Here is a 19,737-nt window from a genome sequence, read left to right as displayed (position 1 = left end):
ACAGAATGAATGTTTATTTGGTTAACGGTTCCTGTATATAGTTAAACCAAAGAACAGAACTTTGTGTCATGGAATGAAGGTATGAAGGGAGCCATTAGCTGTGTCCCTCATATAGATGTGATATATTATTGAGGTCTATTTTCCTGGCCTTGATAAATACAGTGTAATGGGTATCTTAACTGTTCTTTCATTTTTTTTTTCTGTTGCTGCTGCTTCCTGCCTCCCTCCACACCCTGCCACACAATCCTAAGCCTTTTCCCACCCTGCTTTGGATAACTTACTGAAGGACCAAATAAGTATCTCTTCTAGAGAGGTGCTGTCTGAGCCACGTGTTCACTGCCCTTCAGAGATGAAGTCCGTATTTGAAAGAGGGCTAGAAGATATTTTTGGTCTTTTGGCAGTGTTTTCCTTGGGAAGAATTTAGTGAATTGTGGTGGTGGTGGTGGGGTGTTGTGTGTGGTTTAGCTGATTGGTGTTTCTGTGTTCTAATACACCTTATCTAAGTTGTTAATACTTAAATCCTTTTGGTTCAGGTGGCTGGGAAAGTCAGTACATGATTTCAGATAATAGCAGGGGCCTTGCGTCTGGAGCCTTGTCTGCTATAGGCTTCACTCTACCTTCTAGGTCAACTGAACCAGAGGTCAAGTGATTCCCCGAGGTGGCAGTGACTCAGCAGCTCTGTCAGGAATAGACTCTGTGCCTGACCCCGGGATGGCCTCAGAAGCCACTGAAGCTATTCTTTCCTCTTGTCGGAGAGGCTAACTTTGGAATCAGATTAGACAGAGAAGCCTTCGCTATCCAGACACTTTGATATTGAACAGTCCCTCAGGGAAATGATAAAGGCATTCTAAATACTTCCAAATCCTAGCCTCCTAGGTTTTTTTGTTTTTTTAATTCACCTCTTAATTCAGGTGCCCGTTTTCTGGCTTTTCATAACATGTAGTCACTTCATCTTCTGGCAGCTATCAAGATCCAGCAGTGGGCTGGACTCTGCTGTTTCTCCTTACCTGTTTGGACTCTGAGTTTCTGTACTTCTAAAGCTCAAACAGTGCTGTTTTGGTTTTAATTAACAGGCTCACACACATAGCTGGTGTGTTTTACAAACACAGAATGAAAACCAGTGACAGTCCCCACCGGGAGGCTATGCCTCTACACTCCGTGGAAAGCATCTTTAAAATCCTCCTGGGTTTTGAACATCACAATGGGTGTGAAGGTCATCTAACCTGTGAGGTTTTAGCATCAAGAAAGGAACAAAACAGTGACTGCAAGTCCTTAAGGTTTATCCAGTTTCTGCTCATAAAATGACACCTTTTAGGCTAAAGCATGCCTCTTTTAACACCACACTAATACCTCCTGTTAAGAATGTTTGCTTTTAGAGTAGGTGGAAGGCTCCCAGTGGGGTTTTTTGCTCACAAATTAACTGTTAAAACACTTAGGCCCTTCTGTGGAGAGAGCTATGTGACTACTTTAAATGTGTACCCTTCCTCTTGTCAGTGCTGCCTCATCCTTCACGGCTCTCTTAGATTGAAGAGCATTGGTCTTTAGTGAGGGAACAAAGACTTATGTATGAATAAATTACTACTTGCTTTTTTGTAAGCAAAGATAAAAGTGTTCAGTTTAATTCTTTTCCCTTTGTAGTGGGTCCTTATGATGCAGTTAATTTTTCCCTAAGAATTTTAGAACCTCATGGATATTTAAGGAGGCCCATTTCAGCAGAAAATATGTGAGGGAGAGTGTTTGTGAAAGGGCATGTGTAGCGTTTAAGAAAAGCATTGGCAGGATTTTGGTGTTAATCCCTAGATAAGGAGCAGAAACACTTGTGTGAAAATTTTCTGCAGTTTATAAAACAAAATTAGTCTAAACCATAATTCACACAACACGTAATCTTTTTAAGTAGGTATGTGAGAAATCTTGGCAAAAATAAATAAATGTCCTGTTGACAACATTTTGCCATGAAGGAACAGGCAGAATTTTTTTATATGTGCCTGATAGAAGATTGTGATACTAGAAATTCTCTGGGTAAAACCATAGGAGTATAACAGCTGTAGTTTAAACCCTGTAATTATACTGGGAAATTCTCTTCTAACTCTCCCATCTTTAATTTCACTGAAAAGGCAGGTGGCTATTTATAGATGGTATATTTTTATATATGCATATATGGACAGTGAGTAAGTCTACAGGGCTCCAAGAAATCCTAGAAGGGACCAAAAGCACACCACCATGTGCTTAAACAATTCATTGATCTGTTTCTTTTTCTTTTACTTCATCCTCAGTGGAATTAAACTGATCTCATAAAACTTGGTTCTTTAACTCTTCCTTTCCAATTTGTAACATTTCTTACATCTGAATCCATTCCTCATATCTCATATGAAAGTGAACTAGTTAAAAGACTATTAAAATGTCAGGCCTCTGGTGAACATAAATTGTGCCTCTTATTCTCTTTGGCTGAAAAAAAGTTCAGTCACTTAGAATTTTATCAATTAGTACCACAGTGATAGAGCAAAGGATGTTTGCCTCAGACAACAGTAGATTATCATAAGTGATCCAGCTCAAGAAGTACTGAGCGATCAGCTACTACATAAAAGTTGCCCTGACAGGGACTGGAGGGATTACAGATAAAGGTAGGAAAGATACGGAACACCTGAAGTAACTTGTGACATAGGTCAGGGGGAGGACAGCATCCCCCCAAGGGAGAAAAAGCAACTAATTTTATTTCTAGACAGAACTTGGCGAGTGTCATTATAGAGGCCCAAATGCTATTTGGAATAATATTACTTGACATTTGGTGGCACTTACTGTTTTTAAAAGCTGCCTTCACATTCATCATTTGACTTCATCCTTGTAATTATTTATTATAACAACTCTGTAATATGGAATCAATGCCTGATTTAAAGAGGTAGAAGCTGAACAGTTAGTTCAGTGAGGTGAAGTGGAAGAGAAAGGGATCAATCTCCTGTTCTCAGATTCTGAACACGGTGTACTTTCTATTATATGCCACACAGCCTCTCTTGAAAAGAGCTGTGGAGGTTCAGTGGTGGAAACGACTCATCTAATCGCAGTGGGGGTTATGCAGCAAGAATGCATTCCCAGGAACCCAGACTACGTGATCCACCGAATTTGTGTGCTCTTCACTGCTGCATTCCTTCACCTCCATGGGCCCTGCTTTCCTCCTCAGCCAAAGGGGACCTGTGAGAGGAAGGCCTTCATCCTGTGAATCCAAGTAGCCAGGAGGCAGTATGAACCAGCTTGTCCATTTGTGAATCATCCATGGCTATTTTGAAATCCCTGACTGGTTGTTATTTCTGCCTGTAGCCAGTGCGGCCCACTTTTCAGCCAACCAAGCCAGTGTGTGCTTAGTGAAGGAAAATGAGCTAGCTGTTACCTTGGCCTCTACAAGCCCAATTCAAAAAATAATGTCATTACTGCAGCTCTGTGTATTGAGGCAGATCCAAGTCTGGAGGTTGTCTAGGCTCTTGGATCGGCTACTGTGCCACTTCTCACTCCTCTTCATTAGGAGTTGTGTTCTGCCATGTCTAGTCTGCCTCCCTTACTACAAAAGGGGTTTTATTGCATAGGATCTTGGTTTCTCACTAAGTCCATGTCTATATCAGCTGGGTTGGCTGCAGTCTCATTATCTTGGAATTCCTATTTCTGGGTATTTCAAAGCCAGATCAACAGTATATGTGACTGAAATAATAGGACAGAGGTTTGGTTCTGAAGAGTTAAGCCCAGCCAAAACACTTCTCTAGGTCATTGCCCCTAAAGAAGACTTCAAATTTACAAAATAAAACTAAGGCTATTGTGAGGGATTCAAATGTGCTTTTTAACTGGCTGTCTACTTCACTGTGCAAGAACCTTTTAGGGAATTCAAGTCTACCCCTTTTGCTATTTAGGTTTCTCTAATGCTTCACACTTGCAAATCTTTTTATGCAGGTGAGCCCTGGCATGAGATTCAGCTTTGAATTTAAGAAGTAGTCTCTGAGAGATGGGCATATCAGGAGCAAGAAAGGGCATTTAGGAGGCAGAAACTAAGTAGAGAGCAATGGGGGAGTGAGGAGATAAGCTCCCATATAGTCCATGAATGAAAGCAAGCTGTTCAAATGATCTAGGTCAGGCAACAATCTAATACTAATACAGAATGCACAGTGTTAGAGAATTTGATCCCCAAACTTCGGTTTGGTCTTGTACATTCTAGGGGACAATTCAGTCAAAGCAAAAAGTATCTTGGGGTGGGTATGGTGGGACAGGGGATAGGAAAGATCATACTAACAAGGGAAGTTTGTGCGGCATAACCCAGCAGCAGTTATATTTTTTAATTTCCAAAGGAAGACAAATGGCATGTAGCATTTAGTTCCAGTTAACGGGTCTGGAGTAGCTGGAAGGAGAAATAGGTGGCAGCTGGTCCAAGTTGCAGCAGATGTAAAGAACAAGTCCTTGAGCTACAATCATGAATTATCTTCAGCCCAACAAATTGTTTCCTGAGGACCTAAAGCATGCCAGGTGCTGTGCTAGTCCCTCGGCTTAGCACACTGCCTTCTGGAACATGTTATCCTGAGTCTCAGCCAGAGCTAAGCACACACTCCTCACTTCACTAATTTCCACACCAGCCTTTTGGGTGGGGAGTGGACCCAAAACATCATCCTTTGTGTAACAAGCTATCTTTTTCCCCACGATCCTGAAGTACTAACAACAAATGGGTAGCAATGTCTTGATTACATTTGGAAGACTAGGAAACCAGTGAGGCTACAAGCAGCTTGTTCAGTGTAACAGGCCAGGCCACAAAGAAGGATCTACCCATCTCCCAAGGACTCTGAAAGTGGCTGTCTTTCCCCCAGAGCAGTGTGCTTTGAAGATGCCATGTGGCCAGGAGAGGGACCTAAAAGGGACAGAGGAGTGACCAGTGATGTGGACCAGCGTTGTGAGAGAGAGCATGGTTGTACAAGCACGTTGCCAAGGGTAGTAAAATTGGCTCTTGTATTTTTTTGACAATGATCACCATCTTTATAAATGCCAACAGTTATTGAGCATTGATGATATGCTAACCTCTGGGTACAAAGTGAAATAGTAGTTAAGACTAGCCACACAAAGCCTTAATCACAGTAATTGGCCTCTAATATGTGATCAATAAATGTCACCATTATTATTATTAATATATAATTATCTAATTTATTCCTCACAAGAACCCTATGAGGTAGGTATTGTTATTCCCCATTTTACGTATGAGGAAAGTCAGGCTCGAAAGTTGAGCTGTCTAGCAGCAAAATTGTGCTCCTCATTACCATGCTACAAATATTTACTGAAGTTCTAATGTCTTCCATTCCTTATATTCTTTTTAATTTAATCCTGGATTGAAGGGAGAAGAAGGAAGGAAAATAATTTACATCAGGATAGAATAAAACTGAAGAGGGCACGTTCAGGGCTAGTTAGTCCCCAGGAAGTTATTGGTTTGGGGTTGTTGGTTTGCTGTGGGTTTTTTTTTGTTTTGTTTTGTTTTGTTTGTATTTTATGGTTTTCGAGAAGCAGAAGGCTAGGAAGTGTTGTTTAAATTCTGGAGGGCTGGTTGCTCCCCATTCTTGCATGAGTTTCTACATTGGAGTTCAGGGCCTCGCAGCAAGAATGAGCCTGAGGAAGTGCCTCCCAGACACCATCAGGAGCCCCTTGCAGGGTGGGTTTACAAGTCCTTCCAACAGCCGTAGTGGGAAAGTTCATGCTCCTTGCTCATCAGGATCAGGGAGCACGAGTGTGAGGAAGACAAACTCCAGTGCCTTGGAAACCCCCTTCCTAGAGACCTACTGGGAGAATCACAAGAACTGCCACAGTATTCTTACCATACATATCATATCAGCATTACCATAATGAAATGATAATATGATAGCTGTCACTTAATAATTTCTTACTATGTACCTGTTCTTTGTAAAGCACTTGCATTAGTTCATTTAATTCATACATCATCAAAAGGTGGAAATTATTCTTATTCTCATCTTACAGGTTCCCCATATGGAATTCTGGAGTCACATTGAGCATTAGAGTTGGACATGAGCTCAGGAGAGAGCTTGTGCAAGCATCCTGCCCTAAATACCCTTTTTCTATTATCCCCAGTTTATAGCAACTGAGGCACAGAGAATTTGTCTGGGCCTTAAGGGAGTAGAATTGGGAACGGTTTACATCTACTGCCATTGGAGTGCTCGTTAACAAACAGGAAACAATTTTGGGAAGAGTGAAAATAATTCCAGAGAACATAGTTAAATTCCTCTTCCCTTTCATCTTGGCTCCAGGAAGTGTGAATTCTGAAGGCAACACTCATTTTTTTTTAACTGTTAAATCTTTTTTTTTTTAATTTTGGTATCATTAATCTACAATTACATGAAAGACATTATGTTTACTAGGCTCCCCCCTTCACCAAGTCCCCCCAACATACCCCTTCACAGTCACTGTCCATCAGCATAGTAAGATGCTGTAAAATCACTACTTGTCTTCTCTGTGTTGCACAGCCCTCCCCGTGCCCCCCCACACTATACATGCTAATCGTAATGCCCCCTTTCACCATCTTCTTTATCCATTCATCTACTGATGAACACTTAGGTTGCTTCCATATCTTGGCTGTTGTAAATAGTGCAGCGATAAACATAGGGGTGCATCTGTCTTTTACAACCTGGAGTGCTGCATTCTTAGAGTAAATTCCTAGGGTGGAATTCCTGGGTCAAATGGTAAGTCTATTTTGAGCATTTTGAGGAACCTCCATCCTGCTTTCCACAATGGTTGAACTAACTTACATTCCCACCAGCAGTGTAGGAGGGTTCCTGTTTCTCCGCAACCTCGTCAACATTTGTTGTTGTTTGTCTTTTGGATGGTGGCGATCCTTACTGGTGTGAGGTGATATCTAATTGTGGTTTTAATTTGCATTTCTCTGATGACAGGCAATGTGGAGCATCTTTTCATGTGTCTGTTGGCCATCTGAATTTCTTCTTTGGAGAACTGTCTGTTCAGCTTCTCTGCCCATTTTTTAATTGGATTATTTGCTTTTTGTTTGTTGAGGTGCGTGAGCTCTTTATATATTTTGGATGTCAACCCTTCATCGGATCGGCAACACTCATTTTGTTGTGGTTGTTCCTTAATACAAAAAACACACATGAAATAATTTCGTGAGTTGCAATAATAGCAAATCCAGTGTATCTGCAGAGAAAAAAGTGGAACATTGCCTCTCTCCTGATGCTGAATGTCAGGGTGCCTGAGCCCACTGTACCTCCCCCTTCCACATTTCTGCAGGCTTACGACATTCGTCATTCACTGGCAAGATAACTGAATTTCCAACAAGGGCACGGGTCTGGTCACAGGGGACTTCATAGCAGAAACTGCTAAATAAAAAACTGAAAAGGTTTTGCCCAGTACAACTGTCTACTAATTGCTAATTAAAATCTGCTAGTTCAATATGATGGGGATCTAGAGTCCATTCTTTAGTTGATTGGCCAAGGTGAGCTTTAAGTTTCTTAGAAATGATAGATTCTCACAGAATGTCAAGTCATGCATAAAATAAATAAAAGGGTGTGTGTGTGTGTACACACAGACTATTTTAAATAAAAGGGGCCTTGTGTATGTGACATAGTCAAACCAGACTTTGATGATCTAAAGGGAGGCAGGCTTAAGGAGGGAAAATCTAAATGTTAAGGTAAGATCTTTTCATTTACTCTGTTACTAAAAACTATATCTTACTGGTACCTCCCCCTTCTCTGTTTTTCCCTTTATCTCTTTCTCTATCATGATTAACATTGAAATACCATAGTTATAGCTGCATTTTTTATTGTTTACTTCTGGGTCTCATTCCATGAGGGTTGACATGGATGTCAAATGGGTGTCATTTGACACCCTTGCACAAAGACACATACCAGCCTAAGCAGAGACTTTTTAATTTTTAGCAGAAAGGAATCCATTCAAAGGATGATTTTTTGCCATTTTCATCACCATTTGGACCTAGCATTTCCAAGGGATTAAACTCATAAATAACACACTTTTTAAGGAAAAAGTCAATGCCATAATTTGCCACCAAGTACTTCCAGCTTCCAGCATACAGGCATTTGCCAGTGTTTCTTGCACCATTCTTCAAAAGCCAAATGGCTTGATAAATTCAGAAAAGCCCCAGAAAATGAGAGCAAATGTTTCAAACCAAACCTCCCTCTCAAGTCACAAAGAAGTTTCATTTTACTGTTAGCACAAGCAGCTGACAAAAAATAAGGCTAAAAATTAAACTTGCAAGTTCTCCATTCAGCAGCCCACTTAAGGGGGAGCTTCTTTGCAAAAATGGATTACATTTCATTTAAGGTGAGAATCTATTTCACCATAAGAGTTCAGTAAAACAGCAAGGAAGTTCAGTTTGTTCATCTCTGATGAGAGGAAGGGCAGATACAGTTCCTCCATTCACCAAGTGGTTTTTGGTCTACAAGATGTACAAAATGTTTACTTGAGATAACTAAGTCTCCTTTCAGCAAACACCAGCACTATTATGTATTTGTAACTGCTCTGTGCTTGTCTCTCAGGACTGCTCAACTCTGAGCAGTTGAAGTGGCTACTGAAAAAAATCTAAATGTGATCTCTGCTGTCCAATCAGAAAGCTGCCTAAATTGCCTTTCCTTAAATTATTTTAAAAATTTATTACAAAACACAATTTTCAGCTGGTTAGAACACCAGGTTTGGACTCTGCTCATGAATAGAAATACTTAACAGCTTCCACTTCCAAGATAGTGCCTGCGCATGTAGGAGCAAACATTATTGTGTCTCTTAATCCTGGCTGTTTGATTTAAAAAAGGAAAGAATTTAGCCCAGAGTTAGCCTTTTGCATAGGATCAGCCTTCAAGAAAAATTAGAAGGAGCTAGCCTCATTTTCCTTGGGGATGCTTCTTTTAACCTAGAGATCGTTCTTACCTTTTACTCTGAACCAAGAAAAAGGAAACACTAAGTTGGAATGCATTTAAAAAAAAAAAAAAAAAGAAAGATCAAAGGGAAAACCGGGAAGGACAGAGAGAGAAAGATTACAAGAGAAAATTCTGAACACAGCCCTGCTTCTGAGCCACTGACACCTTGATTCGATCATTCCTTTGACAACTGTTAGTTGACTTGCCATCATTACTCTCGCTCCCTGCATCCCACAGTTATACTAAGTGGTAATACTAATTGAGGGCTTTGATGTTCCAGGCACATATGTAGACTGTTAAGTGCTCTACACATCTTATCTCCTTTGACTTTCCCAACAACTCTGAGATAGACATTAGTATCCCCATTTTAAAGACAGAGAAAACTGAGACATTAATAAGGTAAGAAACTTGTCTGAGGCCCCTTGATTCCTATACTGCACTGCATCCCTCTTCCTGCTTTTTTTTTTCCAACCTTGACTACTGAATTGTCAGTGTCCATAGAATGGTCTCTGTTTCTTTGAAATACCACTAAAATTGTGATTAGCTTTTGGGGGATTGTGAAATTCATTTATCCCAAGTCATATGTTACTTGTTAGCAGGGAATTAGACCCTGATTTTCCAAGATCAATATTTAATGACTTTGCCTCACATGATAGGATATCACAGGAGGATCATGGCCACCAGTGGGGAGGCAGATAGACTTGTGGAGCCGAAGTCCTTTGCATTTAGCTCATCTCACTGTGTTCTCACATAAAGAGGGTTGCAGGGGAGCCTGATAAGAGCACCACAACCAGGGCCAAGTAACTCCAGAAAGTCAACGTCCATGTCCAGATGATTCATTACATGCATGGGTACATTCCGTGTCCAGTCTCTGAAATCCTCCTGAAGATGAGGGATTTGAGAGATAACAACAGGTTCCCTATGGAGTTTGGGAGTTGTTTGGAAAAGATGAGTTAATGGCTCCTTCCAAACATAAAAAAGTCACCCCTGTTACTCCAGGTTGGGGAAAATAACTTTAGCTCAGTTGTTGAGTGCACAGTGCTAAGACGGTCAAGGGACACAAGGATGTCTCACAGCCAGCCTAGGCTCTCTGTCACCCCCAGCCTGAGATGTCCCTTTTCCCTACCAAGGACATTCTGGATAAGCAAACATGGATGTTTAAAAGCCCGCCCATTGTGCTGTTGGACGAATAAGACAAAGCAGGTACTATCTCTCTACCAGAGAGCCAGTTACTGTAGTTCCCTCTATGGGACTTGCCTTAGGGAGAGGGAGCGGTTACAAGGGAAGCACACCCCGCTGCTGTCAGGGACTGCCTCGCCCTACTGCCTTCCCCTCAAGTTCTGAGGGCTCTTGGTGTTTCAGAGCCTTTGTGGACTGCTGGGGCAAGATCAGTGGTTTGAGATCCAACAGTTGGTACTATATATTTTATTCTGCCAGAAACTTCAATTTATCTTGGGTTCATCTCTCCCTTAACCCCTACAACTGGCCAGCCAACATGGATTCTAGTTCCTCCCGATGACCACTATCTCTTGCTTAGATCACTATGATGGCCCCGCAACTGGTCTCCCTGTCTCCATTTTGGTCCTTCCTTCAATTTGTCTTCACCCTCTGCCAGAGGGAATCACAGTAAATGATTGTGTCTTCCTTGTGCACAAGCCTAAGTGGGCACACAAGGCCTTCCATGATCTCCGCCTAGCTCTCCAGCCCCATCTCCCACCATTCCTGCTCTGTGTAGACTACTCTGGTAATGGTGGTATGTTTACAATTGCCCAACATACTCACGTATCACGAAATTCATTTTTTTATAAAAGGGAACTTTGTAGCTGTTTTGACCGCTGAAAGCTAATGAAGCCCCTTATTGCATGTACTCCAGCTCTCCTGCTCCCTGCAAAAATGGACAGAAACATGGATCCAGAAGAAAACCAGAGTGAATGCCTAGGTACCTCCATCATCACCCTGGGATACTCCTACATGAACACTGGACAACTAAAGGAATCCCAAGAAAAAGGGACACTATTGGACTAAAAAAAATCAAATGAGATCATTAAGTATTATTAGTGCCTAGGCAGTGATTTATCTTATATTTAACTTCTAGTTCCCAACATAATATCTAGTACTAGAGATGTTTAGTGTACTGGATTGGATAATATCCTCCCAAAATTCCTATCCTTCCTGGAATATCAGATTATGAATTTATTTAGAAACAGAGTCATTGCAGATATGGTTAATTAAGTTAATATGAGGTCACACTAGAGTATAGTGGGCCCTTAATTCAATATGACTGTTGTCCTTATAAAAAGAGAAAGAGAGACACACAGGAAAAGGCCATGATGTGATGTGATGACAGAGGCAGAGATTGGAGCAATGTGTGTACAAGGCAAGAAACACCAAGGATTGCTGGCGGCCACCAGAAGCTAGGAGAGGCAAGAAGTTTCCTCCCCTGGAAACTTCAGACAGAGCATTGTCTTGTTGACATCTTATTTTAGACTTCTAGCCTCCAGAACTGTAAGAGAACAAATTTCTGTTGTTTTAAGCCAGCTAGTTCATGATAACTTGTTAGAGCAGCCCTAGGAAAGTAGTGTACTCAATGATGTCCGTTGGATAAATGAATAAAAGAACAAATGAATGGATCACATGTGGAATATTTATTTGGAACCAAATGAAGTTTTAGCATTCACAGAAATATGACTTACAGGTTATTGGTCAAAATCAATTTCTCCTGCCCCATGGCCCCATTACTAGATTAGAGCTGAACGCATAGCTGGAACTCTGAATATTAGTTTTGCGTTAGACTCACTACAGCTAGAGAACAAAGCTAAGAACTCAGATCTTCTTTTCAAGGAACCATAGATCCTTTTGAAAATCTGATGGAAACTATGGGCTCAGTCCCCAGGAAAATGCAAATACAGTCACATAGGCCTAAGATTGCAGACAATATCCTCCTACCTACCAAAACCCATCAAACCAAGATTAAGAACTCCGAATTAGAAGAAACAGGTTATAGACTTGGGATTTTTCACCAATTCTTCGGACACATTGAACAGAGAAAGACAACAAATTCCTCTGTCCATTTAAATTAGGCCAAATCACCAGGTTGCTGGCATCTGGAATGGACTCCAAGGGCTTATTCATGAGTGACAATGGACCACAAGAGAGCAACCTGGCCTGCAAATGTAAAGACCTGAACTCCAAATCCAGCTTTGCCATTTAATTCTTTCAGTCTCTCTTTGTTCTGTTCACACCCAGACCCAGTAAAATGTGGATGCTTCTAGGGTCAGAGGGCAGGTTGATGAAATAATGCTGGTAGAGCACTTTGCCTCCAGGAAAAGATGCCTATGTAAACACAAGATATAATTAGACATTATCAAACTTCAGCCCAGCTAGCAGCGGCCCAGCTAGTGGTGAGCCCTCTTCCTTATCTACTGTTTGGCCACGTTGGGGTCTTTCTCTAAGGCAGAGAGTGTGGGAGGTCTCCTGCCTGCTATTGTCGGGGGCTCTGATAAGTGGACCCTGTCATGTCCCCTTGAACAGCACAAACAGATCATTTGGCTACAGTTGATTAAAGGCTCCAACCTTTACCATCAGTTAGCTCCAAATTTCTTTGTGCAGACCTATTAAAACAATAATCTTTAGGGAATTTATCCTTTTCTGTATGTGTTAACTTCAATGCAAACTACTCAAATACATCAATAGGAAAGTAAATCTTATTTCATGTTTAGTTGTGATTCTTTATTATCTTTTAATGATTCATAGAATTCCCCCCGTTCTTGACCAATTTGACAAAAGGAGAAAAACATAATGATCTTTGGTTTCAGAGACATTGTGTTAGAATTTATGAAAAGTCACAAAAAGAAAAGAGCAATTTCTGCAGTTAGTAAATGAAGTCAAACTTAAATGTTTTAGACTAACATCCTCCCAAAAAACGTGTGTGTGCAGACTGTGGGGGTGGAGGATTGAGCTATTGTTTGAATTCATCTTTTTTTTTTTTAATCTCAAGGGAGCTTTTTCCATCATCAGAATTGACAAGGACATATCGAACTGAGAGAAACCTAAAATGACAGCAGTAATTTTCATCAACATGAAGATGACATAGAATTTTAACTCAGACCCTTAAGAAATCCCACTACAAAGGAAAATTAATTCACCCACAATTACCCACTCCTCCTGCACATATACTAAATGTACCTGACATATGACATCAGCCAGTGTTCTGCATTTGGTCAAGGTACATTTCACCATATTTCACCAGTCATACTTTTCACCAGAAGGATGACCTTTCAAAACAATTGTTGAAGTAATCATGTGGAGAAGGAGAATCTTCTCTCCTTCCTACCTTCCTTCCTCTCTTTGTCCCTCCTTCCTTCCTTCCTGTCCTCTTATGGCAGGCACTCTGCTCAGTAAAGGTGAATTAATTTATTCTGCTACCTATAAGATCAGTATGTAAACCATTGGGATTGTCGATCTCACAACTTTTGGATGGACAGAGATGCACCATAGGAAGAAGACATTGTCTTTGATATGTGACAAGGGAGTGGAGGGGCAGGTGAAGGATGATTCATAAGAACGATTGCTGTTGGAAGGTCCTATTTCAGACAAGTTTGAAGACATAGTCATGATCTGCTGTTAATACCTTTACCATTTTCCTTCCTCCCCTTTTCCCTCCAGTGGGCCAAAGATTTAACATATGTAACTTAAATGCCACCCCCAACCTATAATAGATGATCTATGTGTTTGTACCCAGGATACAGGTATTGATATTACAGGCTCAGTTATGAAAGCGTGGTATTCTCTTTTCCCCTCTTAATATTGTGTCCTAGGAACATTTCATGCCTCATCAAAAAAGGAGGAAGGATGAATGAAAGAGAATTCCAGTAGATTTTAGAAAAGGTATACATTAAAGTTGTTTAAATACATATTTAACATTTACTAAAAATAGCACTGATTGCAGGAGGAAATTAATTAGGTAGACAAAGAGCTTCTAATCAGATTTATGCTATCTGAGCATGTATTTACACCTGGCTTTTAGGCCATCCTAACAAGTTTATTTGAAAAGGAATAGAGGTCGTTGTTTATTGGAATGACAATCATTCGGGTTTCTTTAATTGACTCCTGGTGTGAATACGTTGATGGCTGCCGTTCTCTGAGAGGCAGCATGGAAAATTTCCAGGAAAAGTTCACATCCCAGGGGTAGCTTCGGAATCTAATTTCCAATGCAACCCAAGTCTGCCATTGGGGCTTGAATTCGTCCCAACAAAATGCCAGCTTTCAAAGGCAGCCTCACCAGGCGGCAGTCATCATAGCTCTGCCAGGGGCTGGATCAGGAGCCCAGCTTTGAGCTGGGACATCAAGATAATGGAGGGCATTTCCGAAATCTCACCTTCCCCATGTCCAAAGCACTAAGAGTGCCAAAGAGTACGACTTCAGGAGCCAACAGTGAGGATTTGGAGACAGCATTAACATTCTGACGTCGTCAGCCTGAAAAAGAGCTGCAGTGAAGGGGGATGGTGGAGAGCTAGATCATTCTCCTCCTGGTGCTCCAAAAGCAGTACTGCCCATTACATGCTAAAAATGTGTACATTCCATAGGAATTTAATAAAGTACAAAACAAAAATAATCCATAATCTACTTGAAAAGAGAGGCATGTTTTGAAGGTCTCACTACTCTAAGCTTTAGTAAACTGACATTTTCTTTATAGGGAGGGTAGGTAAAAAGGAGGGTAGCGACTGGGAGTTCTGAAAGAGGAAGTGGGGATTTCAAACCCTCTTTTGATCCTGCAGGTGCCACAGATGAACAACTCCCCATACACAGCCGCGACAGCAGCCCTCCTCCCTTCCGAGAACACCCAGCCTGCACACAGTGACCATGGACCCCACCGTGTTGGTGTCACATGGACTGATCATGGCCCCTTCTTCAACTTAGTCCCCCTGCACACAACTGATCGTTGTGAGGCCAAACATCTGAGCCAAGCTGTGCCACACTGAGCTTCCTCTGGGGAATCAGAACTGGAGTTGAAAGGAGAAGTTACTCTCTTTTGGGGTCCCTAGGCTGTAGCAGGTAAAGTCCAGAATCCACAACCGGCCATGTTATGGGCCTCAGACATGAGAGGCAGCGAGAGCATCCTCTTGCCTTTCAGGTCCCTGATTCCGCTTGTTCCTGAGATGCTGCTCAATACCATCATCATCATCATAGTTAATTCACCCTTTTTGCTTAATCCAGTTTGCAGTGGTTTCTGTCATTGGTAACCAAGAGTCCCAACTAATAAAATACACCTTTCTGTTAAAAACTAAACAAGTACATGCTATTTAAAGAAATAATTCACATAAGAAGAAATAGGGTGTATTTCTAATTTTCCTTCAGATCAGCTTCCTTTTCTCCATGGGATTTCCCTACATACACCTCTTTCTGTCTAAAATGTCAACTACCCTGGAGAATACCAGTAGTGGCAGCTTCTAAAACATAGTGGTATTTGGGAAGGGAGTGGAAACTAATGAAGCAAATCAAACAATAGATTTGGAATGCACTGGTGACACCTACCTGGTGGCACCTCCACAAGGGCTTGGTGTCTGTCCGGGGCCTCCAAGAAGTAGTCACCAAGACAGGGTTAGATGTGCAAGAGATTTGTTAGGAAAAACACCTGTGAGGAAAAAGGCAGGAGGTTGTGGGGAGGCCAGGAGAACGTCAGGCATAGCTATCCCTGACCAGACCATGTTTAGGAGAGGGGGTGGAAGAAAGTTTAGATGGAAGCATTTTAGACAGTTGTGCAGTTTTTAAAAAAGTTCTTTAAAAGTTCAACAAGGCTGCCAGGGAGTCCTTGAGACAAAGTCACCCACCAGAGGAATCCCACATTTGCAGCGTCCCCAAAGAACAAGCGTGACTGCTGTAGGGCATCTGCCACACCATCGGCCGGGTGCAGCCTGGGGGAAGTGTGGCCCCAGTGCAAATGTACTGATGGATTTCAGAGTGCACAACTGGGGCTCTTGGTCAAGTATGCTCTTCATAGTTAGAGATCTGAGAGGAGCTTTCTCATGGCCACCGCAGTCTGCCTCTTCTCTCCATAGGACCCCATTTAGTAGCTCTTTCTTCAGCATTCACTTGAATGCCACCTGCTCCTCAGCCCTGATTTATACAAGCAGAAGTACTTTATCCCTCTGAGTTCGCATTTTCCCCATCCCTCTCTTACACAGCTTACTACTTTCTATCTTGTATTACTTTCTGTAATGTTCACTACTTTGTATTGCATGTGTCCTATCCAGCACCCCCAGATACAACTAACCCCTATGAGACATTATTCTGTAGGGGGACTGAGGTGGGGGTGGAGGCCACTTACCATATTTGCTTATTCTGGACTCTGGAATCTTGACCTGAATATACTCAAAGTTTACTGCATTTCAAAATCTGCTTTATTCCCTTTAGTCACAAACTCTTATTTGTTCATTCTTAACATTTCTAAAATTGGACTGCTTATAACTTATGTCAAAAGAAATTTGCCACCTGCTGGCAGGAGAGTAAGTTGAGACAGTTGTTATTGTCTACCCATGGGAGAACTTAGCAAGGCATATTTACAGTAAGTTAAGCAAATATTTGTTGCTGAAGGCATGACTACACTTTTATGTTTTCTAGCAAAACAACAGCCAAGCACTTCAGAGGACACAGAAGCGGACTGCCAGTCTTCATAATGAGCACTGTAATTACATACAATAAAAATTGACAGGTATCTCAGGAAAAATAGCAGAATTTTTAAAGTGAAGGGAGGTTGGTATGATCAACTCATTCATTGCCAGGTCATCCTCAGGCGCCACATATCTTTCAGAACCTTCTGGATGACTTTCGGGAGAAACTGTTTCCTCTAGTAGGGAATAACTTAATTAAGGGTAAGACAAACCTATGAATTTAACCAAAAAGAAAACAAACGAAACCTTGGTATTCTACAGCATGACCAATGATTAGACTGTGTAAGCCTGTATTTCCTAAGCAGGTCGGGATCACTAGGCCAGGTGATAGAAACCAGAGAATCCCCATAATGTTATGTACAACTGCCAGTGATCACAAATGATTCAGAAGCGTCCATAGGCTGAATATGAAAGAGGTTTATTCTCAAACATTGAATGAGGCACTTTAAAAGAATGTATGGATAAATTTTTATAGTTTTTCATATTTATGGTAGTGTTTTCTCCCTTAAAACCTATTATTAAATTATCAATGTATCTGAATATATATGACATCTTGGAACTGAGGTGCTAGGGTAGTCTAATAATAAGTGAATGGTTCTTTAACTTTTGACTTTAGGTTGATGCCAAAAGGTTTGTTAAGAATGATTAAACCTACACTTGGAATGAGAATTCTGTGTAGTTGACATATATACATATTGAGTTGGCGCAGCTCAGTACAGATGGTCCCCAACTTATAATAGTTTGACTTACAATTTTTCGACTTAATGATGGTGCAAAAGCGATATATTTTTAGTAGAAACCATACTTAAATTTTGAATTTTGACCTTTTTCTGGGCTAGTGATTTTCAGTACAATCCTCTCTTGTGATTCAGAGCAGTGGTTGCCAACTGCAGCTCCCAATCAGCCACATGATCATGAGGGTAAACAATCAACACACTTAGAACCATTTTGTTTCCATATAACCATTCTGTTTTTCACTTTCCATACAGTATTCAAAAAAATTACATGAGTCAACAGTTTATTATAAAATAGGCTTTGTGTTAGATTATTTGCCCAACTATAGGCTAACGTAAATATTCTGTGCATGTTTAAGATAGGCTATGATGTTCAGTAGGTTAGGTGTATTAAATACATTTTGACTTGTGATATTTTCAGCTTACCCCATCGTAAGTCAAGGAAGATCTGTATATATATATATCACAAGTCACTCTCCCTCCCTTGCTTATGGAAGACTTAACTAATCAGTAGTGGAATTCTGGTTTGCTAGACCAGGACTCTGCAGAATTAGTCTCAAATAAATGTCCTAGGCAGCTGCCACCAAGCATTGGATTTGGTACATAATATGAAACCTATTTGTCATCCTTATGCTGTGTTCTTATATGGAATTAACTCCAAAGAATATATAAGGGGTTCTAACACTAATCTCTTCTTTCTCCACCATAAAAGAAAATTAGTAAAAACTCACAGTGGCATGGCCAAAAAAACCATTTGGGGATCAGCTTGGAATCTTCTCACAAGTTCTAGAATCTTTAGACCTAGTGTCCCACACTGTTTTAAGCCATCCCACTTGGTTACTAATCACAAAAACTTGCCTTTCTTTACATATTTACTCTATATACAACCTTTAAGTAAATAAGCATCTTTCAATTGATGTATTCAAAAGATTTCTTCCTTAAAATGGGCCCCTAAAATGGGTGTTTGCTGTTTGTTAGCTAGTGAAAGGGACAGTGTGGTAGTTCATGAAGTTTAACACTCTACCCAAGGGTTCTGTGTCTTTACTCTCTTGGTATTTAATCAGAGTGTGCTATCATTTGTTAGGAAAGGTAATCATTTCCTGCTTAGAATCCAAGCTGAAAATGAGCATCCCATTTCACGGCGCTTGAAACTTCCTCTATCGCACCATCAAGCTTCCGCAAGGGAAAGCAGCTCAGGGATTTACTGTTGAATCATGCTAAACCTGGGAACATAGAGGCCTACTGTAGCCTGTCTTACTTTCCCTTACTAGGCTGGGGGTTCCTGAGTCCAGACTATGCTATTTATCTATGTATCTCTATTACACTATCCCTTGTCAAAGCATTCATATAGAGGGTGCTCAATAATTTTTCTCTTTGTTTTGAATGAGAAAACTATTTGATTAAGACCCATCTGGAAAGGGCTCCGAGAGAATGCTTCCCCCCTACTGGGCTCTATCTCTATTCCAATATATTGTAACTCTTGGATCTGAGGAAGGAGTAAAGGAATTTTGTTTCTGTAAATAATACCTCCTTCTCATCTCCATCCCCAAGAATCCCTGATATTCAAGGAATTCCTCAGCCTAAAAAATAAATAACCATAGAGTGCTTTCTCTCTGCAGCATCTGTTGTTCTCAGCACTGGTTGAACATTAGCATCACCTGGGCAGCTCCTAAAAGTTATCAGTGGCACAGCGCCCAGCAGCCGGCAGATCTGTCTTTTGCTTCCACAGTATTTGAATGGAATAGACCCAGGGACACCCTTTCTACCAGTCTCCCACCGTCCTCCAACCTCTTTTCCAGTCGCCACCTTCGGAAACGTCTTCTCAGTCATCTACTGTCACCAGGACCAAGCAAAACCGTGTTTTGAGCTTAGCTCCTTATTGTCTATTCACCATGAGCTCCCAGATCCATCAGAACTATTCTACTGAAGTGCAGGCCGCCATCAACCGCCAGGTCAACCTGTACCTGCGGGGCCTCCTACCTCACTCTGGGCTTCTATTTTGACCAGGACATTGTGGCTCTGGAGAACATGGGCCACTTCTTCCGCGAGCTGGCTGAGGAGAAACACAGCGCGCAGAGCGTCTCTTGAAAATGCAAAACCAGCACCTTGGTGGTGCCCTCTTCCAGGACGTGCGGAAGCCGTGCCAAGGTGAGTGGGGGGAACCCTGGGCACCATGGAAGCTGCCATAGTCCTAGAGCAGAAGCTGAGCCAGGCCCTGTGGGATCTGCATGCCCTGGGTTATGAGTGCTCAGACCCTCATCTCTTGACTTCCTGGAGAACCACTTCCTAGATGAGGAGGTGAAACTCATGGAGAAGATGGGTGACCACCTGACCAACCTTCGCAGGCCGACCAGCCCCCCTGCTGGCCTGGGCGAGTATCTCTTCGAAAGGCTCGCCCTTGGAGCCTCTGGAACCCAGCAACCATAG

The 19,737-nt window shown here is 41.5% G+C and overlaps 1 pseudogene; it reads left to right on the top strand.

Annotated features, from left to right (window-relative positions):
- Positions 1-19,202: 19,202 nt before the first annotated feature.
- LOC118933550 (ferritin light chain-like) lies at positions 19,203-19,737 on the top strand (annotated as a pseudogene).

This window comes from Manis pentadactyla, chromosome 6, assembly GCF_030020395.1.
Source record: "Manis pentadactyla isolate mManPen7 chromosome 6, mManPen7.hap1, whole genome shotgun sequence".
NCBI classification, from domain to species: domain Eukaryota; kingdom Metazoa; phylum Chordata; class Mammalia; order Pholidota; family Manidae; genus Manis; species Manis pentadactyla.
The sequence above is the reverse complement of the archived record's forward strand: the minus strand, read 5'-3'. Positions and strand labels throughout refer to the sequence as shown.